At 40.8% G+C, this 25,563-nt stretch overlaps 1 long non-coding RNA gene across 1 annotated transcript in view; it reads left to right on the top strand.

Moving 5' to 3' along the window:
- LOC121098122 overlaps positions 1–25,563 on the top strand; it is a 426,198-nt gene that overhangs the window by 332,267 nt on the left and 68,368 nt on the right. The window contains exon 5 of the long non-coding RNA XR_005831177.1: positions 15,358–15,446. This is a non-coding gene — a long non-coding RNA (uncharacterized LOC121098122). The remainder of the gene's footprint in view (positions 1–15,357; positions 15,447–25,563) is intronic.

Raw genomic sequence — 25,563 nt, 5'->3', positions numbered from 1 at the left:
CAAAGTCAGGCTGAACATTGATAGCCACTTTTATTATTACTATTTTTGGATTCTTCCCTCGTGAGTGTTTCTGCATAGTAGGCCAAGCCAAAACCAGAAGGTTCCAGACTTGAAAGGTTATTCTCATGAGAATGTCAGTATAAGCAGTCATCCTCCATATCTTAATAGCCATCTCCAAACACGTGAGAGCAGATGAGTGTAATGGAAGGGGAATGTTCCACTTGGTTAAAAATACTGATTCAGCAAACCCCAAACTTTTTGGGGAAGGTATTAGTACTAATGAGGGTTTGGAGAAAAAAAGGTCCTCAGTATTCCATTTCTTTTGCACTAACAAGATTTTAATTCTGAAATTTTAGTTTAGGAGAAAAGATTAGGAGAAGAAAATACATCAACTTTTAGACATAATTCTTACGGCATAAAAGAAGTGTTGCAGTTGTATGTGGAGTCTGAGATTATCTGTCCGTTCAAAGTTTTCAAAATTTTAACTTTTGCTGGCCTAGCATCAAATGGAGTGGGAAAACTGGTGATGTCTAAGTTTTCCTGGTGTAAGAATAAGAGTCCCCAGGTCACTCTCACATTAGCACGGAGAGAGTATTGCAGGAAGTAGACAGCAAAGGGGTTTACAGTTTATTTTTACAATCCCTACATTAAATGCTTTTTCCACTTCCAGAAAACTTTGACTTCCTCCTGAATTACACTAATTCCCAAGTATTCTGCTACTCTACTTTTCCTTGAAAGCCAGCTTCACTAAAGCACTGTGTTTTTTGTTGTATTGTGGTAAATGATGTTTTAATTTGGAGGTCAGTAAATGAGAGAAATTATGAGGAATCTGTTTGGTGCCAGCACCACCAGACAAAGCTGCCTTGAAATTTGTAGATGAAGGAAAGGAGAATGCAGTACAGGAACAGCACTCAGTCATTGGGGCTGTCGATAGGTGTGCTTAGAGATGGGGAAATGTCTAAAAAATATCTTAAAATTAGGCCATTTGAATGCAAAGTGCATTAAAGTGTGTGGGTTTGGGGTTTTTTTTATGCTTTCTTTTAATACATTAGAGTGGGATAAAAAAAATGGGAAAGTGTTGCATTCAGGTTTTCTCACCCCTTTTCAGGTTTCCCATCCTTTTTCATGATGGCATTGAAATGTTTTGTACTTTCACCTTTTACAGCCACACAGAAAAACTTGAAGTGAAAATCATCCAAATCTCTTTGGGGCCAAACTGATCCCAGCAACAGTTTGAAGCCCTTCAATCCTTCCTCATCACTGATATGACCTCACTCCTATGTAAAATGTAGTGAATGATAATTTTTATGTTACTTTCCCTTTCCAATAATGCTCTATGAATCTTCAAAAAACAGAAAAGGTAAAATGAGACCTGGACTTTCAGGTCCGTTTGTCTGCAGTTCAGTGGTGGGTGATTCCTCTCCAGATGAGGTTTTTGGTGTGCTTCAGCTAACTTCTGCCAGAACAGGCCCAGTATGTCACGGGTGAGAATGCTTTACTGGCACAGGGCTGAAGACAGCCTTTGCCATCTCAGCTATCTGTGATTCATTAATTGATTCGATTCATATTGCTCATTTGGCTTTAAATCTATCTTCTCTGAGCAGAAAGGTTTCTGCCATGGTGCATGACAGCATCTGTCAGCACCTGCCCTTGTTAACCAAACCATCCACAGAGACCTCATGCAGAAGACTAAAGAGAAGTAAAAGTCTTACATTAAATTCAAACCTTTCCGATCCAGTCGTGCTGACATCGTTCCCTGCTGCCCGATTAGGGGGATCCCAGCCCTTTTGTAGATGGCTTTCTATAGCTGTGGCGCACAGGCACTGGGGGTGGTGCCAGCTGGGGAATGTGTTGGTAAAAATTGATGTGTAACTCCAGCATTTTTTACATTTCATCACAGAGGAGGTTTTTAGATGTTTAGTGTAAAATACCGGTTTCCCTCCTTTAAAAAGAAGCAAGACACCTCTCGATCTTCATTTCCTCTCTCTCTGGTGCACTGACGTTTAGGCGTTATCTTGCATGTTTGTACCTATGGAGAAACCAGTGGCATGTGACTAAGTGTGCTGCTTGATCAGGCCTTTGTCTGCCTGCGTGTTTGGGTAGAGCACAGTTCCCCCCTTCCCCTTCATCCTTGTTAATGTCTCCTTTTTCTTAGTCCTCTTCCTTTTTTTTTTTCCTTCCCCCTTCTCTCCCTCCCTCCCTCTATCCCCCCAATTCCTTGCAACCTTCTGCCACCCACTGCTGCTTCCTCCCTCCAGAGGAACTGATAAGCAGCTGGTTTTGGAGGCAGAGCTAATGCCATCCCTCGGGGGGGTGTGGGCGAGGAGGGGGGTTCTGGTGCACGGGAAACCGGGTGTCCCTCATGGAGAGCGGAACAAGTCACCTCTGCAGTCAGCACAGCAGCCACCCGCCTTAGGCCTAGTGATGCCGACTTTATCTCCAAATTCAGATCTCCTGGTTCACAGCCCCATGCCAGACATGTGCTTTTTTTTAGATGCCTAAGGAATTCCTTGGTATTAAACTTAGAGAGAGACAGGGAGAGAATGTGGCGGGGATACATTGCTTTGTCTGTTTTAGCATGTGCTAACAATAATTCCTGATGCCGTCTCGCAGGGGAGGAATACTGCCATGGTAACTTTTAATATAAGCATGAAATCAGCAAGCTCCACTCTGATATCTCGTGTAATTAAATAGCTAATAATGTACAATTGTAATTTATACTAATGCTTTTGATATTTTGTCTTTATCTCAGAGCCCTTACCTCTTGGCGAAGCATCGTATCAATGTGGACATGGTGCTGAGGGTGGGGCAAGACAAGAAAGGGATCGGGGGATACCTCATTATAAATGTGAGGCTGGCGCATGAACCGTGTCTGCGGCAATCAAACAGCTAATTGTTATGATTTTGCTGATAGTGTCTTAGCTGTAATATCCTGCACTGTGTCATTTTTTCAACCCTTAATGTAACACATTTGCATATCGAACCATCGCAGTGACTATCCTATCAGCTGTACTTGAGTGTGTGAATCAAAAATGCATTGTTCCCTGTGCCCTTCAGCATATCGGATCAAAAAGCAAAGCCAAGAGATAATTTTTATTTCAATTATTTTTTTTGGACTTGGAGAAGTAATCACATAGACAGTTTCCTTAAAGATAAACCCCTTGCTCATGCATGCATTAAAATTCAGCTTGCAAGGCACCTAGTGTGGCTGAAGCCTAGATAAAAGAATTGAATTTTTGAAAAAATGGGGGGAAAAAAAAAAGAAAAAGAAGAGAAGCTGGTGTTTAAAGTGTCCTGTGAAAGAAAGAAGGCATTTGGCCTTAGGCATGTGCATCCACAAGAGACAGCTTCAACTCTTATAAAGTGGGGAGTTTTGTGTGAGCACAGATGCATTTTGTTTTCCTATGAGAAAAAGATGATTAAATTATCAGAAACAAAGATAAAAAACCTAGGGCTTCCTGGATATTCTTCTTTTACCTCCCTTGTGTCTCACTTATTCCTACTGCTTAGCAAAGGTGCTGACTCTATCTCTCTAAGCTTTAGTTTAAATGTCCAACACCGCTTATTAATGAAAGTAATAGGCTTTTGTTTATTACATGTAATAATGGTGAATATGACTATTTAATATAAATCTGACATTTAAATTCCACTTAGTTCCGAGATTCGGTTGATATAAACGAATAACTCTTTACCCTAGAGTAAAAACTCCCTCAGTCTGCATTTTAAAGCATTGAAGTTTTCAAAGTAATCAGTTTTTTTCAGAGGAACCAAATTGTGAAGACATCTGTTATGTTATTAATTTCACATAAATCTTAAGCTCCTCAAGGCCTGAAATGAGGCTTCATTCAAGCCGAATTAATGAAACATGATTGTAAGTCCCTTGCATGGAAATGCTGTCATACAGTATTGAGTTGCTTATAATCACTGAGTAATCTTGCAGGCTGCCAAGGGAGAGCTACTTTAAATCCCTCCATAAAACAATATCTGAAAATATCAGAACACTAACTATATCCTGGAAGATTAATAGCAGATGAAAATTTCTATGAAATGAATCATTCTTTCTCAGTAAAGGATACAAACATTTCCAGTAACTGCAGATTGTATAATATAAAGCACAATCTACGATCCAGATGCGAGTTGCATTTAAGCTCTGACATTCATTCTAAATACAAAATTGCTTAAGTATGCAAGAATTCTATATAATAGAGAAAATGTTTGGAATTATATAGGTTTCTAATTCAATATGGCCCAAATCCTGAAGGACTTAGTCAAAACTCCCACTGACCTTTTTTGCCTAAGGAAGGGACTGAGGGATTTGGCAATAGGTGTAAATATTGCACCGAGCAAATGATAACTAATCATAATGAGTGAGAAGCAGCATACTAATTTTGAATTCTTTCTTTGAATGGTATTTGGTTTTTTGTCTTTTAATTGAGCAAATGAAACTTGGTTTTCCTTTTTAAAATAATAATTAATAGAACAGTGCCATACAACTAATTTTTCATGTTGAAACAGGAACTTTTGAGAGACTGAACTGCCTTAATCAAACTTCAAAATACTACATTGGTCTCCAGCTGAATTGGGAAATAAAAATCTGTATATGATATTTATTACACAAATCTTCTGTGTCCTGTTAGTTTTAATATTTTTTTTCTTTTCTCTTTTCTCCTTAAAAAATAATTTAAAAAATATTAAAAGATCAGACGATTAAATACAAAGGCAATCCTTTTAACGTAGTGGCATATTATGCAAACTTAATTATAAGGACAGTATATACCTGGGGTATGGGATACTTGGTAATTACTCCTCAGGTAGAAACCTTAGTACCAGTGGTTTCTTATATAATGTAACTTTAGGTGCAGCTACTTGAACCTGCATGATGCAATGCTTCAAAATGCCAGTCATTTCCTCCTGGATTTTCATCTTGAAGATGTTTACACTTTTGCCCCTCAAAACCGCTATTCTGTCAGATTTTTAATATACTATTTTTTTTCTCTCAAATGTTTTTGCTGAACATGATCAGTGCTTAATTAATTATAAATAAATAATTACAACAGTTGTATGTATGCTCCTGGTCAGCAGCTGTTGGTATTGAAAAATACTTTGATGTTTTATACAGGGGAAGTGAGAACAGTTCTAGGAGCTATAGTTGCAGAAGACTTCTATGTATTTTGATGGAATGAATAAGATTTGTATTGCAGTTCTGGTCATATCCCAGCATTTAGAGTTTTCTTTAGGTCTGTAACGTGATAGACATTGCACACATATACAACATGAATTTTTAAGTGTCGTTATATAGTCATTAGGGCAAAAGCTTTTATATCATTATACTGTAGAATCCTGGCATTGCTAGGTTAGCAAAAAGTGGACCATCAGAATTCATCTTGGTGGTAATTTTTAGATAAAATTCTGTGTCATTCACAGAATAAAGATGCACTAATGTCTAGCTGCTGTACTTGAAATTTTGACAACCTCAGTATGAAAGAAAAAAAAAAAAGACCACAACAAAAAAAAAAAAGGCAGCTAGGTCTACATTTTACCCATTAGTCAGATTCAATATTACTTCAAAGATGTTCTAAATCTGCATTTGAGTACCATATGTTGACACTGTGTTTTGGACACTTGAGATTACTTGATGTACCGCAACCATGACTTGTACTCTTCTTCTGTAATCCTTGTTCTCCAGGGCATTACTGAATTCAGAGAGAAGCAAACAGAGCAGGTTTTCAGGGGGTGTGGGGGGGTTGTTTCTGATTTTAGGGGGGGTTTACTGTCTGGTTTGGGTGCTGCTTCCTTGTTCACCTCTGCGAATCCATGTCAAAATAAACAGAGACCTTATCTAAAGAGTGGCACACTTTGAAGTGCAGAGATGCAAATCCAAACATTGCATCACACTGTCAGATACAGAAATTAGCAGCATCCTGCATGTCCTTTGAAGTTTAAGGCTGTGCTTCCATGGAGTGTATTTTCATAGAGAAATCAGATGGAAGCTATTCAGACTCAGATAGCAATAATGATTTACTTGCAGTAAATCTTACAGGTTTTGGCCACACTTAGGGTATGATTTACTAAATACTTTTTGGTCAGATGTTACTTATTAAGATATTACTCCCTCCCCCCAACTATTTTTTAATTAAAGGCTAGAGATCTAATGTGCTTATTTTCTCTACACATATGTAAAAAATCAAATAACTATTATATACCAGATTATTTGCTTCTTGCATCTTTTTAAAATACTGTGATTTACAAACTTTGATAGAACTACTTGACTGTAGCAGCTGTTTAATCACAGTGGAAAATATTTTAAAATGACAACCTCAGTGGTGGTCTGTTCTGAACAATGAACAGAATAAAGTAGACTGGAGGTAGAAGCAGCACATTGGTAACAGCAAAATGATCAGAGGCACTAAATTCTAATGTTTAACTGCTTTTTAAATAAATACTGTCCCCTGTCCATGGCCCTGCAACCAATATGCCATGACTGCAGTTCCCTCTCCCCTCTCCATCCTTCCTCACCCTGCTGGCTTCTTGCAGTGCTGGCTGTCTCTCAGGGTACATTTGCGCGGTGCATAGCACAAGGGGAAGGTCCAATTTCTTACGTCTTATAGCAAAAAATCTTAAAGCCGGGTCCAAAACTTTATTCAATTGGCTTTGGGTCAGATCCAGCAGACCAGATTTTATTCGGCTACATTTGTAGGTCTTCAACACCCACAGCTGAGGCCAGATTTTTATAGGTGCTTAGCGCTTAACAGTCCACAGTGATGGTTGGAAGGTGTTTGCAAAGTCCAGTCTCCTTAATCAGCAAAGAGAGAAGGTCTTCCAGAGACCACTCAGAGCACCTGAGCTTAAGCTCTAATATTTGTTCTGCTTCTTGAGCACTTTCCTCTCTTCACTGTTAATACGGCTGGGAAAATAGCACCCCTTGGGTGAAACTCTTCTCTGTGGAGATTCCCTTTGTTCCCAGTTTTGGATCTTTGAGTGTAGGAAGCTGGTGAACCACATTCATTATATAATGGGAGAAAATACCATTTTTTAAGAGGAATGTGTGGTCTAGGTTAAGATAGTATTCATATCTGTATATCCAAAAATCCTGACCGAGAGCCTTATCTCTGTATTCAGGGTCTCTTGTGGGCTTCTACCACCATAGATCAAAAGGGAATATTTTTTTTTTTTTACAGTTAAAAGACCCATAATTCTTTTATTATTATTATTCCTCCTTTTATGATTCTGTCCTCAAAACTTCTAGAAGTGAATTGCTGCTGCTACTGAGTTCTTTGGGCTTACACTGGCCTCACAGGGGGGACTAATGGGACTCTATTTATGTAGTATAATTACAATTTGCACAACAGGTTATTTGGTTGACCATGGTGGACACTTATCTTTCACTTCTGATGATATCATTTGGAGAGAAAGGAACTTTGCAAAATAGCTGCAAAACACTAATGCATACATGTAGGTGGATGGGAAGCATTTATATAGCCATATATTATATCCAAACCCTGAAAGGTGGAGGAAGGAATTCAAGAAAATGAAACTGCTTTGAAAAGAACAAACCATGAACTAGATCTATATTTTCTTTTTTTCCACTGGAAAAAAATAGAAGCAAGATGGGAAAAATGAGATTATTTCACATGGTTCTTGTTGTTATGCAGATTGCCTCTTTATATCCATACGTTCAGCACATCTGGCTCCCTTGTGGGTTTGCTCTTTGAGCTGGGAGGAAGAATGCACAGTGAGATTAAGGGCAAAATAAGGTGGAAGGACAGAAATGGAGAAATAGTTGTGGAGTGAAGACTGGCTGGACTAAGGAGGATTTCCATCAAAAGCCTACAAATCTGCCTTCCCTTCTCTTAAACCTTCCCATCTTACTACATTGAAAATTGCTTGCTCTCTCCAGCCACCGTGTGAGCGGTCAGGCTGTGGGTGCTCTGTGAGCAGTGCCTGGCAGGCTGGCCAGCTTCACCTGCATTTGCTTCTGTGCCCTGGTTTTCCTGGGCCATGCTGCTGTCCCTTGGTGTTTTCCCTTGGACTGTAAACTCCCATTGGCAAGGGCTGTGCTCTGCGCGCTGGTACTGCTGCTTGCACTGCAGGTGACTTGGCTACTGTGGTAGAGTGAATAACGCCACCACCCTTGTGTTTTTGTTACAAAATAAGGGCAGAAGCGGAGACCTCCCCTCATGGTTTCCCGGGTGAGAACTCATGTGTAGGTGCTTTGCTGTGGTCTGAGCGGATGGCTCTGGAAAAGCTCCCTGGGGAGTACAGGGCTATCGCTGCAGGGCAGCCTGGTACCTGCTGCAGGGAGGTGCTGCAGCGTTGTCTCAACTGATCCGAGACCATGGGATGTGCAGTGCTGGAGCACATGGGAAGATGACATTAGAAGCAGACTCTTTTGATGAAAATTTTACTGCACCACTCATTCTTTTAATCATGGACCATGACAAGACTTTCAAAGTCTCTGTGAGAGACTTATTGTCAACGTGATGAACCTTGGGGAAGGAAGATGCTCATTAAAGCACCGATGTGTTTTACACAAGCACACGCACAGAGGAAGCCTCGAAGTACCCATCCCGCATATTTGTTTGCATCACAGAGTAGATGGCCAGGCTCCCTCTGAGTCAGGCTGCTTCCATACTGAAATGCTGCTTCTAATTTATTCTTTATTCTAAAATACAGAAAATGCTCAGAAATCTTGGGTGTTCCCTGCTGTGAGGTGTGAAGCTGCAGAGGGCCTGCCTGGCTTCAGTCTCAGAAATCAGTGCTGAGGCTTGCTAGATTAATCTCATTCCCTAGAAAAGAGCTGAATGTTTTGGTCTGCAAAATGTTTATTGAGGAGCGATTTTCATAAGTGATACTATGCATTATAATTTGGAAAAAATTCCTCCTTGGAGGAACTTTCTGGATCAGATTCCTTCTGCTGGAAAAATCTTCCCTCTGCAATTCAAATGAGCTATTCATAGCTATACAAGAGAGGCTGAGAGGGCTAACGTGTTTTAGCAGGGTAAGCCGTATCTTTTATCTGTTGTTATGCTTCCAGCTCCCCGTGCACTACATGACCAAGACAATGCACCAAATAGGTCACATGTGTAAACTAAATCCTTCTAAGATGTTAGCACCACTGCCACCCTCTCCACAAACTGTTCTCGACTCTTCTGAAAAAAAAGCCTATTTTACGCTATTTTCAAGTCAGGTTTTTGAGTTTGTTTCCCACTCCTTCCCCCTTAGAAGGTGAATATATGAGCTTTACCGAATACTTTTAGACACGGGAACACAGGGCTGTCCTTTAAATGCTTACAGTGGATAAAGACAAAGAAATCCTATGAGCTGTGACAGCCATATAACTAGTCTCTGATAGCTGATCCTTGCAGTATGTCTGTGGTTAGATATACAGCTCCCCCAGTGCTTCCCTGCGGGCTCTCCTGCCTGGTGCTCATAATGCAGGCTGCACTTTTGGATGCTCTGCTTCAAGCTGAAGGGGACCTGGGAAGAGATCTGTGTTTCGGACCTGAGCATTTAAAGGTTGTCACGACACTTCTTCTTCTTACTGAACAGGGGAGAATTGCAAGCTGGTCCCCTCTGGAGTGCCGTTTGGCACACAGATTTTGTTCCACCGGTGCTTTCAAGGTGAACCCGTTAATTCAATATGACCCTTTTAAGAACTCCAAACATTACATGCTACAAGAGGGAAACAAAGCACTTAGTGGTATGAATCACGTTTTAAGATGGAGCAGAGGTGGTGTTTGTGTTGCCCTGAACAATTCCATTTTCAGTGGAATGACTCTGTCATAGGGAAGGTTTTGAACTCATTATGACTAATTACTTTTTAAATTTCAATGATTTTGGTTTTGGGGTTTGGGGCATTGTTTTGGCTGGCCTAGGAGCCTTGTGACTCAGTTTACATGGCCAGTTTGTTTGAATTATCTTGTCAGTTTAGAATAATCTTAAAACAGTACTCTTGAACAGTTTTCCTTTCTATCAAGTCTCTGCTCCTGAAGATTTGCCATCAGAGCTCCTGCTCATCTGCTCCCTTGGTCTAAAGCATCTGCTGATAGAGTCCTGAAGAGGACATGAGAACGTGCTGTCCTGTGCTGTAGTGTCTGTCTCCTCAGGACTGTTTTATTTAATCTCTACAGACTGAAATTGTACTCCTGTGACTTACAGCAGGAGACTGGTGCCAGGTAGCTTGAGTTTAGAATCTGATTTTGGCCTGGGATTATAGTAGTTGCACAGAGGGGTGTTTTATTTCCCCTGGCTGATGAAGGAAAAAATCTACCATTTTCTTTTTCATTAGCCTAGCACCCGATGGACAGTCTTGCTTTCCTTAAAGCTTTGTTCATATAGGCTGGGTGTAACCAGTGTGAAGTGTATCTTGTTGCAATGAGTTTTCTGCTGGGTAAATAGATGCTTCTGCATCCAGCCCAAAGCAGCCAAATGTGTGATGAGAGGGGCAGTGATCATGGATGTGCTCTGCTGATGAATTTCAGCTGAGTCCTGTATAATACTGTCATATATTTCATTGATATCTGTATTAGACACAGATCTCGGCAAATGGTTAAAAATCTTGGAGGATGGAAATATGACAGGGAACTGTTAGTTTTTTAAATGTGCAATGTTTAAGCACTGCACATTTCAACACCTTTTCTGCAGTTGTTATCCTACCTTGAATTCTTGCTAGGGGAAATTAGTAGGAAACTTCTGAAATGTTGTTACTAGGAAACTACTGAAACATTATTTCAGTAGCATTTAGCATCCTGAACATTTTAATATGATTTATGCTTAGGAATATTTTTTGGAGAGTCTGGTTGGTATTGTGACAGTCATTGAATGCCTTCCATTCACTGCTGGCTCTTATGCATGAAGAGTCATTTAACAGCGGTGCTGGTGGTAAGGGGGGAACCGTAGGATGGGGAAAGGTTACAGAGTAGCTAGAGGTGACAAGAAGGAAAAAAATTGCTGGATTTATTTGTGGAGGGCTGGAGCACACGTGAGAGAAGTAATTTCAGAAAAGCAAAGGTAGATCTGAGAATGCCATCCCCTGTTATGCAGAGCTGGCTGGTTTGTGTGCATTGGTGACGCACTTTGAAGGGATATACAAGTGCTGTTCAGGTGAAGCTGGTCACGCTGCTGTTGGTTGTGAGCTTTTTTTCTGCACTGTCTGCAATGCTCAAACCTACATATTGACTGGTAGTCATAGCATGGCTTAGGCCGCTGGAATATCTTTGTGCTTTTTATAAAACAATTTGGTATTGAGTTTTCTGCTCACACTTGCCTACTCTCCCCACAACTGTGGCTGCTATAAAAAACATTTTGGTACTTACAAATAAGGAAAACTGTAGACAATCTATGAAGAGTCTTGCAAAGGGTCCATGCATTGTTGCAGTGAGGCAGGAAGAGAAACTTTTATAATTCATGAGTAGTGAAAGCTTTCTTTACTTCTGGGATAAATATTCCAACCCGTTAGGTATACTTTATATGTAACATTTACATCTTGCTGAGTGATTAGTTTAAACAGCTATTTTTATCCTGCATTTCAGCCCACAACTCTCTAATGTTAATTAGTATTAGGAAGGAAGTATGTTTTCTTCACATGCCATAGCAAATGTGCTTTATATAATGATTACAGAACTTGTTTGATCTTTTGTTTTTACTGAACACAGTCTACAGCACTGACGGCAAACTGTTTGGTTTTAGTTTTCTTGTGCCCTGGGCTGTTTTCCACTGTGTGAAATTGCTGAACTTTTTTTTTTTAGGTGTTTTTTCACAATCACTGAAACTGTTGGAGTAAGATAGCATTTCACCATGAAGTTTCTTTGAATTGCTGTCTTTCAGTGAACAGTTCAAATAACCCCCTGCCTCTCCCAATACCAGTTTGAGGACACAGTTAAAACTGATAATGTAAGAAGTTTGGACAGAGGGGTTCAAAGGTTGGTCACAAGCTGTTCAGGTGTTGCACAGAGGATGCGAAAAGTGTATTGAGGGTGAGGACACAAAAATAGGCAAGGCTTTAGTGAGTGATCATTGCCAAATATTTAGAAATAAATTTTATAAAACATCCACAAATTGGGCAACCAGGAGAGCTTCTGCTGTTGTTCCCACTCTACATTCATGATTGTAAATAATAGAGAGACAGTTTTAGCTGATATACTCACAGATATAAAGGCATAATTACAGAATTCTTAAAAGTTATTTTCTTGCACTGTTACAAGTGGAGGAGAGCCACTGATTCCAACCCTTTAGCTCTAGGAAGGAAAAAGTATGAACCTGAACACAAATTTTTATCTTCCTTTCTTAGGTGCTTTGAAACTTTAGATTTAACACATTGTCTGAATACTCCATGTCTACAGTTTTGTAAAAGGTTTTCCTCCCAAAATTTCTTAGGACTTCATAAAAAAAAACCCAAAAAACCATAAAAGAAACTGTTCATCGTGCTAGACCTGTATCATAGAAATCAACTTGACGTTTCACTCAATTAATTTAGGATAGACCAAGATGAGAAATAGACCAAGATTAGAAAGCAATTAGAGTTGCTTTCTAGTTGTGAACGTGTTCTCCAAAGTTGTTGACATCTATTAGTTTTGTTTTTCTTAGAACCAAGGAGAGTGGCGTACTTCTTTGTAAACAGTTACATCCCTGGACCTAAGCACTGATCCAGCAAGCAGGCACATGCAAGTCGGTCTGGAGAAGTTAGTAGGTCAAGGGCCATCTGTGAAATTTTAGGGAATGGACTTGAACTGCATTGCAACTGAACTCTAAATTGATTGACAGAACTGATTTCTGCAAAAACCATGCATGCATTTTGCATCATCAGGGGCTACGGATGCAAATTCTAGTTGGTAATTACCAGATCTGTGGTGCTTGTTCATTAATTAAATGTACCTCTGGCATCCAGTGCTCCTACTTGAAACATGCTGGGGCTTAATTATGACTGTACAGCCCCTGTATCTGTAGGTGTGTGTGCATCTACACTTGTTCAGCGCCAAGATTTACAAAAGAAAATGAAGTAATTATTTAGGGTGGAGAAGAGAGTAAGAAGGAAAGAAAGAAAGAAGGGGAAAAAGAGTGAGGCAAAGAAGAGAAAGAGGAAGAGATGAACCTGGCCCTGTGAGGAGCATGTCTCCTCCTGCCCCTACCCTGACAGGTATTCAGCCAGGGTTTGCTGTTCCTGGGATCAAATACATTCTTTTGGAATAATTTAGAAAACTCAGTCTGTCTCAAACTGTTTGTGTCATGATCTGGGGCTCAGCGTTATGTTTAACTTGCCAGCAGGAGGGATCGGTGGAAATACAGATTGACTGCCCCGTGGTAGCCGAACCCCAGCCTTCCCAAGGCTCCCTCCCTCACAGCCACTCCTGTTCCTCTGCTGCCTTTAGCGCACAAGTTCCCATGGCCGATGCCTTAACGGGGGTGAGGTTCATCGTTTTGTAGGTTTTGTTTCAGTTGCTTTCTTCTGATAGTTTATGAAAGGGAGATGTTTGGGGAGGGAGGAAAGCGAGCCTCCTGCCCCGGCATAATGGGAGCTCCCGGAGCAGGTGAGTGACAGTCAGTGGGAAGCACTGAACCAGAGGCCTCAGAGCGGCTGGGCGCCGAGTCATCAATAATGCAGAATGAATTCTTGCTTCCCTCAGAGCTGAGAAAATAATACCCGGCTGGAATTGAGCGAGCAGTAGGGGACACAGCACCCTTGAGACTGCGGGTCTGGAAATCCTGAAGGGGAGAGCTTTGGAGAATTGAGTTTCTCCCTGCTGTATGCCTGATTTCTTCTCCTGCCCACTAGAAAATTGAGAAGTCAATTGGCCTTTTATTGTTAGGGTTGAAATGACTTTTTTTTTTGGTGTTGTGCTTTCCAATTAATTTTTTATTGAATTTTGAGAAAGGTAGATTTACAACTGCTACTGCAAAGGAGGAAAGAAAGAAATAAATATAAAATACCGAGGCAGGGAGCTGGGCTGAGCCTGCGCCGCCTCAGGCCTGAGGGCAGCTCCACTCCCGAGGCAGGCGGTGGGCCTGGTGGAGCCCATGCCCGCTGAGCGGTGTTCCCCTCCTCAGTAGGGCTGGAGTTAATGAGTTCTTAATGATCCTCACAGGGGCTGTGTGAGGCGCTAACTAGTACCTGATGCTCCTCACAAGGGCTGTGTGAGGAGCTAACTAGTACTTCATGCACCTCACGAGGGCTGTGTGAGGAGCTAACTAGTACTTCATGCACCTCACGAGGGCTGTGTGAGGAGCTAACTAGTACCTAATGCTCCTCACGAGGGCTGTGTGAGGAGCTAACTAGTACTTCATGCACCTCACGAGAGCTGTGTGAGCTAACTAGTACTTCATGCACCTCACAAGGTGAATATTAAGGTGAGTACTCATTTCAGTGTTTGCAGAGAAAACCACCCAGCACTGTGTGACTGTAGTGTTGTTAAGGCCCCGGCCTTGCGGGCTGTTTGCCACAGCTCGCTGTGCCCTCACTGCTTCCATGCCTTCGCCGCTGGCCTGCTGCACAAGTGCAGCTGTAGCAGGGCATGCCCCAGAAACAACTGCTCTAGTGTGGTTAATTGGTTGTTCTGAAAACTTAGGCATTACACATGTGTGAGATTTTACATTGAGTGTAGGCAGCCAGAGGAATACATTCCCATACACATGTGTATATACACAGTGGCAGGGTGGTAGCGCCTGGGTTCAGACTGGCCATCCAATGCAGTTCTTTTCACCAGATGAGAAGCCAAGGGGTTTGTTTTCATCAATGCCTCTATTTTATGTATAACAATTCAGTTATTGCATAAACTCACTTTGAGTTATGATTTGCTAGTGAAAAGTTTAGGTTTTTCCATTTGAGGGTGAAGGTCCAGGCTAAGGGAAGAAGTATTTGTTCCTAGGGTTGGGGTTTTTTTTTGTTTCCAAGCCTTGTCCAGAACCATTTTAACTGGAGATAGTGTAAAAGCAAAGGGCACCCCGACACTCATATAACACAGTTCCTACATGAATAATGAATGTTTTGTGAAGCTCGCAGCCACTGCTCCAGCCCTCACGTAAACAAAAATGCAATTGCATGAATAATTATGTTGAAAGTGAATAAAATAGAGACACCGAGAATCCATTTTGTTTGTAAATCCAAATATTTATGCATGTCATTCTAAAGCAGGTATCTGTAATAATTAGTGCACGGTAATTTGTTACCCTCCACCTGTAGCTGTTTTTTACAACAGGAAAATCTTATCACGGTACTGCTCAGGAAAAAGAAGCTCAGGTCACCTTGCATGGAAAAATCATTGAATCTAGTAATAATCGTTTCAGCTGATTTTAATAAATGTAATCCTGACTGTTATGAGTTGTGCCATCTGTAACATTATGCAATGTATCTCTGATGTACAGGAGACGTGACATTCTACGTGGAGTGGTAGTGACGTGACAGCGTCTGATTGCTCTGTTCTGCACTGCGGTGGCAATGTTCTTCTGCAATAGTAAGGCTTTTATTTATTTTTAAGATATAAATTAATTTGCTTTGACCTAAACCCCCTTATGTCATAGGTTCTGATACCATTATTTAATTTTCATTTTATTTTGTTTTTGAAATGGCCACGAGTGAAATGGTAACATTGTCTAGCTACAGCCCTTAGATTATAAGAAGTTCCAGATATTTCTGAGATGATCTTCTGATACAACAATTTGGCACGGATGAAAGTCTGGCTTCCACTTTAACAAACTGGAATTGGAAAATATTTCTTACTTATCACATATCTCTATATCAAAGCAAAGATGACAGTGATTATTTACCAAAAATTGGAGGCATATGTCAGGGCAGGTTACAGTCTCCTAAAAATCTCTAATATTCAATAAAAAAAAAAGAAATTGGATTCACCTTAGATTAGATGGTGGATTCTGTTTGTTTGAGCTGTCATTCTGCCCTGTTTTGGCAGGCTGTGATTAGAAAATTATTATTCCGTCCTTAATGTTTAACTACAACCCTGAAACCATGTGGGCAGATTAGCAAGAATTGCAGGTTCGTGTTGGTGTAGTTGATGTATTTTCACACACCTCCTTTGCACTGAAGGACATTTTGCCAGCTTACATCCCTGCGGTTTCATGCATTACATCTGGCTTGCTGAGAGCTGGGGAGAAAGGGAAGGCTGAAGATTACATGGCCTCCAGCATTTTGTATATGAGAGCATCCTTCTAGCGATCAATGTCCATGTGGGGTAAAAGCAGATTTCCCCCTTGAGATGAGAATCAAGCAAAGTTGCCAAATGCACAATCTTCCCTTTCAAACATTCTGCCGCTTCTGAAGTGGGAGCAGGCAGGCTTAGCTTGTCCAAGGAGAGAGGAGGCAACAGCAATGATCCCTGAACCTCAGCCTGGGACCAAGCTTGTACCTCCGCTGCAGCACTGGCACAGCACAGCCCTGCTTTCCTCTCCATGACCACCAGTGTCCGTATGTCTCTCTTCATTGCAGGTGGCCAATGTTCTCATGTGTGAACTGATACAAAATGTAGGTTATGCCACCAAAAACTCAGAACAATCTTGTTTTCACTGCGCTGAACATGAGTTGGAAGAAGTCCAAATGTAGAGTAAAAACCTGAGGTTCCTTTTTAGGCAAACCTTTTCTTCTTTGCTTTCTTTCTGTTTTTAAATAGAACTTGAGTCAGGATTTCATACTCCCTGCTAAAAACTGAGCCGTATAAAACCGTGATCTCCTAATAGTTTTGAATGGCCTTGCTGAAACCCAGAAGGTTGCTAGAAGACACTTCCTACCTGCTTTTTTTGCTCTCCTACATGTAAGGGGAGGTCACAGTTCCTGTAGCCTTCAATAGGCAGTGCTGGCTGAGACTTCTATTTAGGAGCTGCTTGCAGATAGTTCAGAAGCAAGGCTTTCACAAACCCTCCTTAGAAATGACAGGATTTTGACCCGTACTCCATCGTAGACGCTACCACAGGCGATCTTTCACTTGTTGAAATAACTAATCACTTACCAGTCTTTAGGTGATTTCCCCACAGAAGGCAGGTTTTACTTGCTGTGGTGAATCTGAAGCGCCTTAAATATTATGTGATATTCCCCATGAGAAATGACTGCTACATCAGAATAGTTGTGTATGTTTTGATGAAGTGTGGTTGAAGGTTGGGTAAGGAGCCGGGTTGACTGTCGGAGTTTCTTAGGGCACGGTGTTTCTGGGCTACCAGCAAATAGTTGCCTCACTGGGTGTTTGGTAAGCAGATAGTCTTATATTTTCTGGACAACACCTCATAAGACACTCAAATATTTTTGAAATGTGTTAACTGAGATATTCAGAAAATTGAGTGAAAATAATGTGTCTTCTCAAGAAATATTAAGACTACTTTGGGGGTGGTTTATGAAGCTCCAGTCTTGCTGCTTTTGCTGTTGCTTGGATCAGAATCACTCAGAAGGTAAATGTCAAGACATATAAATGATATGAGAGTGGGTCCTGCTGCAAAGGATTTCAAAGAATGGTGCTTGTCTAGTGACGACAATATCAGGGATCAGCCATGCACCATTGAGGTCAATGGGCTTCTAGAGAAATCACATCACTTCATTGAAAAGCACATTTTTTTCCTTATTTATTTCCAAATGAGTTTTGTCATGCCATATGAGGAGCTGCCTATTCAATGGCTTGGGGAGAGTGTGCTGGCTTTTCTGCACCGATCTGTTTTCTTTCTCTCTATGTGGCATGCCACTGCCTTCTATATTATAACTGGGGGGGGGGGGGGGGGGGGGGGGGGGTAGGGGGGCAATAGCAATGGTCCGCCTTCTCTCCTTTTGTTACCCAGTTATGGGTAATAGTTCTTTGGTACTGTCGAGATGGTATGAACCTGGATAGCAGAAAGCAGGCTGATAACACCTCCTTTCATTGCACCATGTTCCTGAAGGCATGACAGTACCCTTGCTACCATCCTGTGTTTTGGTTCAGACATAACGGAACATAACAGAGGGTCACTGCACCCCTGTACTCTCCATGGAGAATCTGTACGTTCTTCTTCCATGGCCCCATCCTCTAACCTCAAATACAAAGTTCTTTAGACAGAGAAATGCATGTTTTCATCTTTTGTAATTGGAAAAAGACATATCAAGCTAAACCACTAAATGTCCATGCACTGAAAGAGATTTCACTATAAAAAGAATGAAGCCCCTGTGGAATTCGTTGCACAATATTGGGTCCTTTTGTTCACTTTGTTTAAAAGGGAGCTTTGCGTTATAGCTCCTTTCCTTCTCAGCAGATTTTAACTGTATGTGAAATACCATATCTGAGATGTAGAATTTATCTTAGTCTATCAGCTGTACTGCTGTGTACTGGCTGCTGCTTTGTAATCCACTTGTGAAAATTGTATGATGTGTTATCATACGTAAGGAGGATACAAATATCTGTGTAGATTTCCCCCATTCAGCCGTGGAAGTCGTACTGTTATAGGTCCTCTGTTTAATCCAAAAAATATAGCTGTAATAAAAGGAAAATAAACTTAATTGAAGTCCTCTGTCTATTTGTGCCTGTTCACCCTTTGACCAGCTCCAAAACAGAGACTACGTATCACTGATATGCTCCATTATTCAAATGTTATTGAGGGGTTATTTATTTTTATTTCAAAAGAAAATATTAAAAGTAAGGAAATAAAAGAAAAATAACCCCTCTTCTGGACTGATGGAGAATTTATGGGTATATAAATGAAAAGATCAGCTAAACTTTACAATGACAGAGATTTTATTTAACAAGCAGAGTGGCTTTTAAATTTTCATACCACTATGCAGTATTTGCAGATATGCATACATGAAAGCAGAGATCAGAGTTATAGTGGCTTGTATAGAAAGGCAGTTGGATATCAGAAGCTAATATTTAAAATTGAGGCCTGAGTTAAGACTGTATTTTTGGTGTTTTACTTTCTGGAATGCTATAGTTGTACGTCGGGGTAAAGCCTGAGAAACGGCATGCAGAAGTAGGCTTCCCAGTAAAACAGTCTCTCTAAAACTCATACATGTGATTTATTTGTGTAATGTGTTTCTCTTGCCAAAGGACCTAGTTTAGGCACCTATGGAATTAATCTCATTATTAAATTACTGAAATGCTCTGTATAATGGCGGAAAGAACTTGTCTTCAGGTTGAAATGACCAGTACTTGGGTCTGGAGCATACGTGCAAATCTGCTTTGGGAGTAACTCCTGGTTGTTAGTGTGCTGGTGTGCAGGGTCTGTGTGAGTCACGGCAAGCTAAGGGACAATTTTTCCAGTGTAAATCCTTTAAATTGGGACAAAGTGTAAAGAGAAGATGCTGCCTTGCCAGAAGAGGCAGTGTTGTAGTGACAGGAATTATTGACAGTGCTAGGAGGGATCCAGGTTGCAATCCTTGCTTGGGGTAAGTCAGAGCAAGGGCTGGACTACGGTTTCCCAAATCAAGATAAGTGATGTAACCAGCAGTAATGGAGCTTCTGTGTCTCTGCAGAAAATTTGCTCTGAACCTAACTGATCTTTGCCAAAGATTAATCAAAACCAATAATCACTCTGAGCAGAACCCATTAGTAAGATATTTTTGAATAATGTTGGTCTAGTATTTTACAAGCAACAGTAATTGACCTATAAAGAGCACTTTGGGATCATCTTCTAGATAATCTAAACCAAACTACCATCTGAGGACTGCAGGTGAAGACAACCTGACCTCTGCCTCAGCCTCAATGCTCTCCTGTGTGTTTGGGCCAGCACAGTGGGTTCAAGGAGTTGTGAGGAATGGATGGCGTGAAAAGCAAGGAATGAGGTCAGGACATGGCTTGTTATCACCTGCACAATATATAATGAGAAGTCAGGCCAAAGACTGTTGCCCTCACACAGCAGGAACCAGGGCAGGGGTTCTTGCTGTGGTGTCGCTTTTGTCCACCTGTGTAACAGGGCTCACAGCCCTGTCATAGTACAAATTATGCATTTCCCACTAAAGCAAAGAGGACATTTACCTTTGGAAACATTGTGTTTTTAGTGACCGATGGAGCTGCGGCCTCTCTGCTGGTGAGCAGTTTGTGTCACATCCCTGACATGGTTTCAGCATCCCTTTCTATGGGTGACTGTGGTGCATGCTAAGTTCACATCTCCTTGTAGTGTATGCTTCAAATGTACAGTTAATATCCAGCAGATACGTGGGAAGGCAAGCAAGCTACCTTTCATCTAATGTTTGTAACACAGAAAACCTTCAATATTGAGAACAGATAGACTGGAAGGTAGGTTCACATCTCTCAGCAAGAGAGCTGTAACTTAAATCTAATACACCTGATCAAGGCTTTCTCTCTGCCTTGTAGGTATTTTAATACAAATGTGTCTTTCATTTGACTGATTGAAGGTCTCCAACCTGCAATAAATGAAACATCTGATCCCCTTGAATCCAAATCACTTTTTCTTTGATTTTCTTTTACTTCTATTTCTTCTTTCTTTGTTCTACGGCTAGAGTCGAATTTCCCTTTAGAAATTGAAAGAATGTGTGTGGGTTTTTCTGCTCCTCTTACAGTGAGCCTGTGCAAAGGTCGAGTGGCTAGTTGACTAGCATATTAAGACAGAATTCATTTCACAGACAGTCTGTAGTGATGTGCTTTACATATCATTATCACGCTGAATTGAGGGAAACTGATTATACAAATTAGTTACTGTACATTATTCTCCAAAGCCTTTTATTTGCATAACCAATAGATTTTATGCAAAGAATATCCTGAAAAATGATACATGATCATGTATAGTTGAAAGAAAGTTGTTATTATCTAGGTAGGAAAATAAGTAGGCATTATTCACAATTTAAGTTTAAATTATTTTGTATTATAATATTGAGTGTATCAATTAGCTTATGCCAGACGTAGCCTTTAAAACACATTTCCTGTAAACACGATTGTGCCTGCAATCCTGAGTGCTGGGAGCTGCTGATTCCAATGTTCTCTATAATTATGTCTTTGTATGAATCAATCAGTTTAAATATAGAGCGACAGTCTGTTAAAGCCATGACCTCCGTTGGGTTTATTTTTTACTTGGGTAGTCATGTCTCTTTCCAGATGTCAGTGACATAATTTGTATGCTCAGCATTTCTTGCGTGGAGATTTTGGGGGTGGGGGGGGGGGGGAAGAGGAGGGGAGGAGGACCTTCAGAAGGAGATGGGAGTTGGAAATATTAAGCTGTAGAATCATCGAAAGCGTTGCTTTTAATCTATAACTATAACCATGTTTGTAGTGAAGTGTTAACTCTCCTACACATGAACACACTTAGTCTTTGCATAGATATTGCGCTGGGTATTAAAATGTATGTCAGGCTGGAGAACAAAGAACACGTGACATTATGGACTGAATTCATAGTTACAATAAAAGGAGCAATGAAAATTCAATAAGGGGACTGGAACCAACAGTGTCTTTGTACTTTTTATCTCTGCTAGAGTTTCCAGAGGAACTGTTAGTGATTAAGGGCCTCATCCTGTGCATGTTAGTGAGCTGTGCTCACTGCCCTGCGAGCAGTGCCAGGCACTGAACGCCGGCGCGATGCTGGGGCAGGAGCATGCAGCACCCGCTTTCCCCCACAGCTGGTGGCTGCTGATGGGCTCAGGATGGGACCCGACAAGGAAAGGAAAGCAGAGGAGAGCAGTCATGTAAAGTTCATTTTACCTTTATAAAACTTTCTAGGGATTGGAAACATGCAGCAACATCCAGTTGGCAGAGGAGATGAAACACTGCTGTGTGCTCTGTATGAAAACTAGACTTTATGGTTAGTAGGTCTAGGTCTCCAATGTAAAAGTTCTAAAAATAAATCCTTAAAACTGTTGCAACCCTTTTCACCATTTCATTTCCCTTACATTTCTGTGTTTTCAGTAAACACATCTTTGATGCTAAAACTGAAAGCGGTTTATGTGCTATGATTTTATTTTAAGAGAGACACTCACCTTACTTTAACTTCAGTGGAATGGGACTGTGTTAAAAACACCGATACTTTGCTCTGGCAGGATGTTTGGATGCAAGTCTGTTGCATTTCAGAAATGTTTATTTTTCAGTGAAAGTTTACATCTATTTTATTAATCACAAAATTGTAGTTTTGAAGAATAATTATATGGAACATTCCATGTGGTATAAGGTATTTGTCTACATTTTAATTAGAAGGAATTATTTGATTTCAGTATAACCTGTTTTAATTGCATTCTTTGTGCACCTATAAACTTTAATAGCTGTAGACACTGATGTTATTTGGGGAGTTTGTGTGATTATTCATCTAACATAGTTTCAAGGGAGCTACATTTTTATGTCTTTTAAACTTTCTAAATAACGATCGAACTTTCAGCCTTTCCTTTGTATTTTTTCCTTGGATTAGTTTCAAGTTGGAGTGAAAGCCAGCAATTGTGAGGTAGCGTGGATTTGACATTTTCTCATGTACCCTGCATATTATTTGCAGTAAGATTAGCATCAGAAGGACTGACTTAGATCAGTTGTCTTTGCTTATGCATGCCCTATGTTTCTCAGATATTTTTTTTTTTTTTTTGGGGGGGGGGGGGGAACGGTGGTGTAATATTTAGTTTCCTTGTCCGAGCATATGAAATCAGCTTTAGCTGAGTGTTTGTGTCACAGAACTTGCCAGGTAGAGTGAGGTGGAGGATAAAACGAAAGCAAAGAAGGTAATGTAAAAAATTAGAGACATTGGAATGGGTACAAAGGAGAACTCATGTTCTTTGAAATTACAATCCTGAAATGAGCAGCAATGAGCTGATAAAGCAGCATGGATCTGTGCGGATAGAAGAGGCTGCTTAAACTCAAGATCTAAATGATTTAAGCATCTTAGCGTATGGATTATAGTTGTCCTCAGCTAGGGGCAAATCCTGTCTCCAGTGACACGTGCACCCATTTAAAATCAATGAAAGCTGGAGATGTGAGAGACCAGGTTTTGTGCGTTAGCTTTTGTCTTGTGTGACTGTTAGCAGAGAGTTCCCCTGAAACGCATCTGGGTAAGTTAAACTTGTCACCCTTGTGACAAGAATACTCACATAAGTAACCATAATAGTATTAGCTCTCACAAAACAAAACATTTAAAGAATCTGGCCTTTGGCTAGTAATATTTTTCAGATGTCGCTTTGCTTTTAGCAGTATAAGAAAAATTACATTACTACCCTGGATAGTGGATTTATTTTGAAATGAAGTAAATGGCAGAAATGCAGCTCTCTTCTCCACCTGAATAAAACCTCTTGTAAGTTCAAAGTGTTCAGGTACATAACTCTAAGCTCTCCCTTCCTCACACACAGTGGGCTACCTAGTTTTTTTATAAATTCACGTTAGGATCTCAGAGCAGGGCTGCAACCTCAACTAAAGTAACTGCTACTTTTATTTCCCCATGACTTTGGTTTTGTTTTAAGATCTGAAAAGACCACACAAACCAGCTGAACCGAGCAGGAGGAGAGATGAAAGATGGAGATGGTAATTTTCAAAAAGAAGTTGTGCTGCAACCGATGAGTTCTTTATGACTTCTACTTGAAAGCATAAATCAGCCCAGGTTCAATTAAAATTGCATCTAAATTGAACTAAACGAGTTTTCCTGGTTTGGAGTTTTCATATGAAAGTGTTGCACATCTCTGAATAGCAATGGCGAGTTCTCAGGATGCTGAAACCGTGAAAGCTTTGAAGAGGACTGTGATTTTAAAGCCCACTCCTGCCTCTCACCCAATATAAAACTATATTTTATAATGTTGAAGGCTACATTCTCCATAAAATAAACACACAAACAATATTTAAATACTATATCTTAGTTGTTAATGTTGTCTTAGTGTGTTAAAGTTAATGGTAGTTTTGGTTGGCTTTCCAAAAACTTGCTAAAAAAACCTAGGTCTTGAGCATGACTGCAGGTAGCTTCAAAAGGTTAATTCAAAAGGAATTAACAAACCCCTTTCTCTGGAAGTGAAGTAGCAGAGGCTGGGCAGGAGCAGCCTTTGCGTTCAGTAAGCTGTCGGGCTGTCTGACAGGTTTCTGTTAGCCTGACTTGGCTGAGGTTTACCTGAATTAGAAGGTAGCAAATTGGCAACATCTTTTTGGTGGAGATGTCATACTAAGATTGACTTTTTATAGATGGGTAAGCAAAAAAGGCCTTGAAGAATCATCACTAACACTAAATCTTTGGCATGAAATGCATATGGAGTCTGAGAAAATCCTTGCAGTTTCTACTGAAATGAGTAATTGCAGACAAGTCCTTTAGCACTTAGTTACTTTAAACAATCAATAAATTCTTTCTTTATAGAGGACTAGTAAGGACCTGTAAAGAAATACACCCACTTGCAAGGCTTCTGAAACCCTTGCCTGCCAATGGGAGCACATTGACTCCTTTCATAGTTCTTGCAGATCCCGTTTACATAAAAACCCAGCCAGCAAGCACTCTGCTAAAAGCTGCTGGTTTAACGTGGAGGCATTTTTTGAGCCAGAGCCACTTTATGAAGAAAAAATGCTTGTTTGACATAGACCAAAAATGACAGTGTAAGTGGATCACCTGCCTGAAAGGCTCTGAAGCAGTACGGCTGTCCGACCCTCATGTCATCCTCTCCTGACCCCTCAAGAATTCCTTTGATCTCCCATGAAGACATCAGCCTCCAGGACTGTCATCGCCCCGCAGATGTCTGCCCCGCAGGAGGCAGTGGCCTGCCCAGGTACAGGTGTTGTGGCTGTGGCCATCCCTGGTGTGCTCCAGAAGCTGCTGCTCTGTAAGGCTGAAACGTTCAGCGGAACAGCTGCAAGTGCATGAATGATGGGTTTAATATTTAAAAAACTTTAAAAAGGAGGAGAAGGGGCAGCATTTTCATATGCAATCTTTCCTCTTGTTGTAATGCTGCCCGTCAAATTAACAAATTTATATTGCTTTTGCTTATTTTTGAACATCACAATTTCACCAGGCAATGGATCGCTTCTGTAAAGATTTCTCATCTGGAGAGCAAGGCTTCTCTTGTGGTCTTCAGTCTTGATGTAAGTGAGCGTGCTGACTCACAAAGCAAAAGCTGAAACACTTGCAAAGGTTTTGTATAAAGTCCCTGGTTATGAGTTACTCACCTTCTCATTTTCCAGACTGGCTGGCCTTATAACGCTTGATACTACTAGGTTATTACAATTCTGAGGAGTTTCACCGATTTTGCAAGGACTGTAGTAGTTTGCACTGTGGATGAGATTTCAAAGCATAATGAAAGCACTTGTGAATCTGTTTTACTTCATGTAGCTATGGACTAGGAGAGCCTGAAAAGCAGTCTCCCTGCTGAGCAGGTGGCAGCTTCCAAACAAAGGGTAGAAAATTTAGGACATCCTAATGCGATCACATGACATGACCCAGCTTACAGACACCACTGAGCATCAACAGGAATTGTGTGCCTGGGTCCTCTAGGACCCTTTGGGAATCTCATCCCGTACAGGAGAGCTGAGATCCACATGGTACAATCAAAGTCCAGCCAGATGTAGCAGGAATTTGTATGCTACTGCCTGACTCCTTGTATCAATAAAGAGATGTTTTTGTAAAATATGAACAAACTACAGTTTCAATGGAATGTAATCATTTTCAGCTCGATTGTGCTGATGGCACACAGCCCAGAGCCTCGCAGCAGCCTCAGAGGTA

This window comes from Falco naumanni, chromosome 15 (genome assembly GCF_017639655.2).
Source record: "Falco naumanni isolate bFalNau1 chromosome 15, bFalNau1.pat, whole genome shotgun sequence".
In the NCBI taxonomy this organism is placed as follows: domain Eukaryota; kingdom Metazoa; phylum Chordata; class Aves; order Falconiformes; family Falconidae; genus Falco; species Falco naumanni.
The sequence above is the reverse complement of the archived record's forward strand: the minus strand, read 5'-3'. Positions and strand labels throughout refer to the sequence as shown.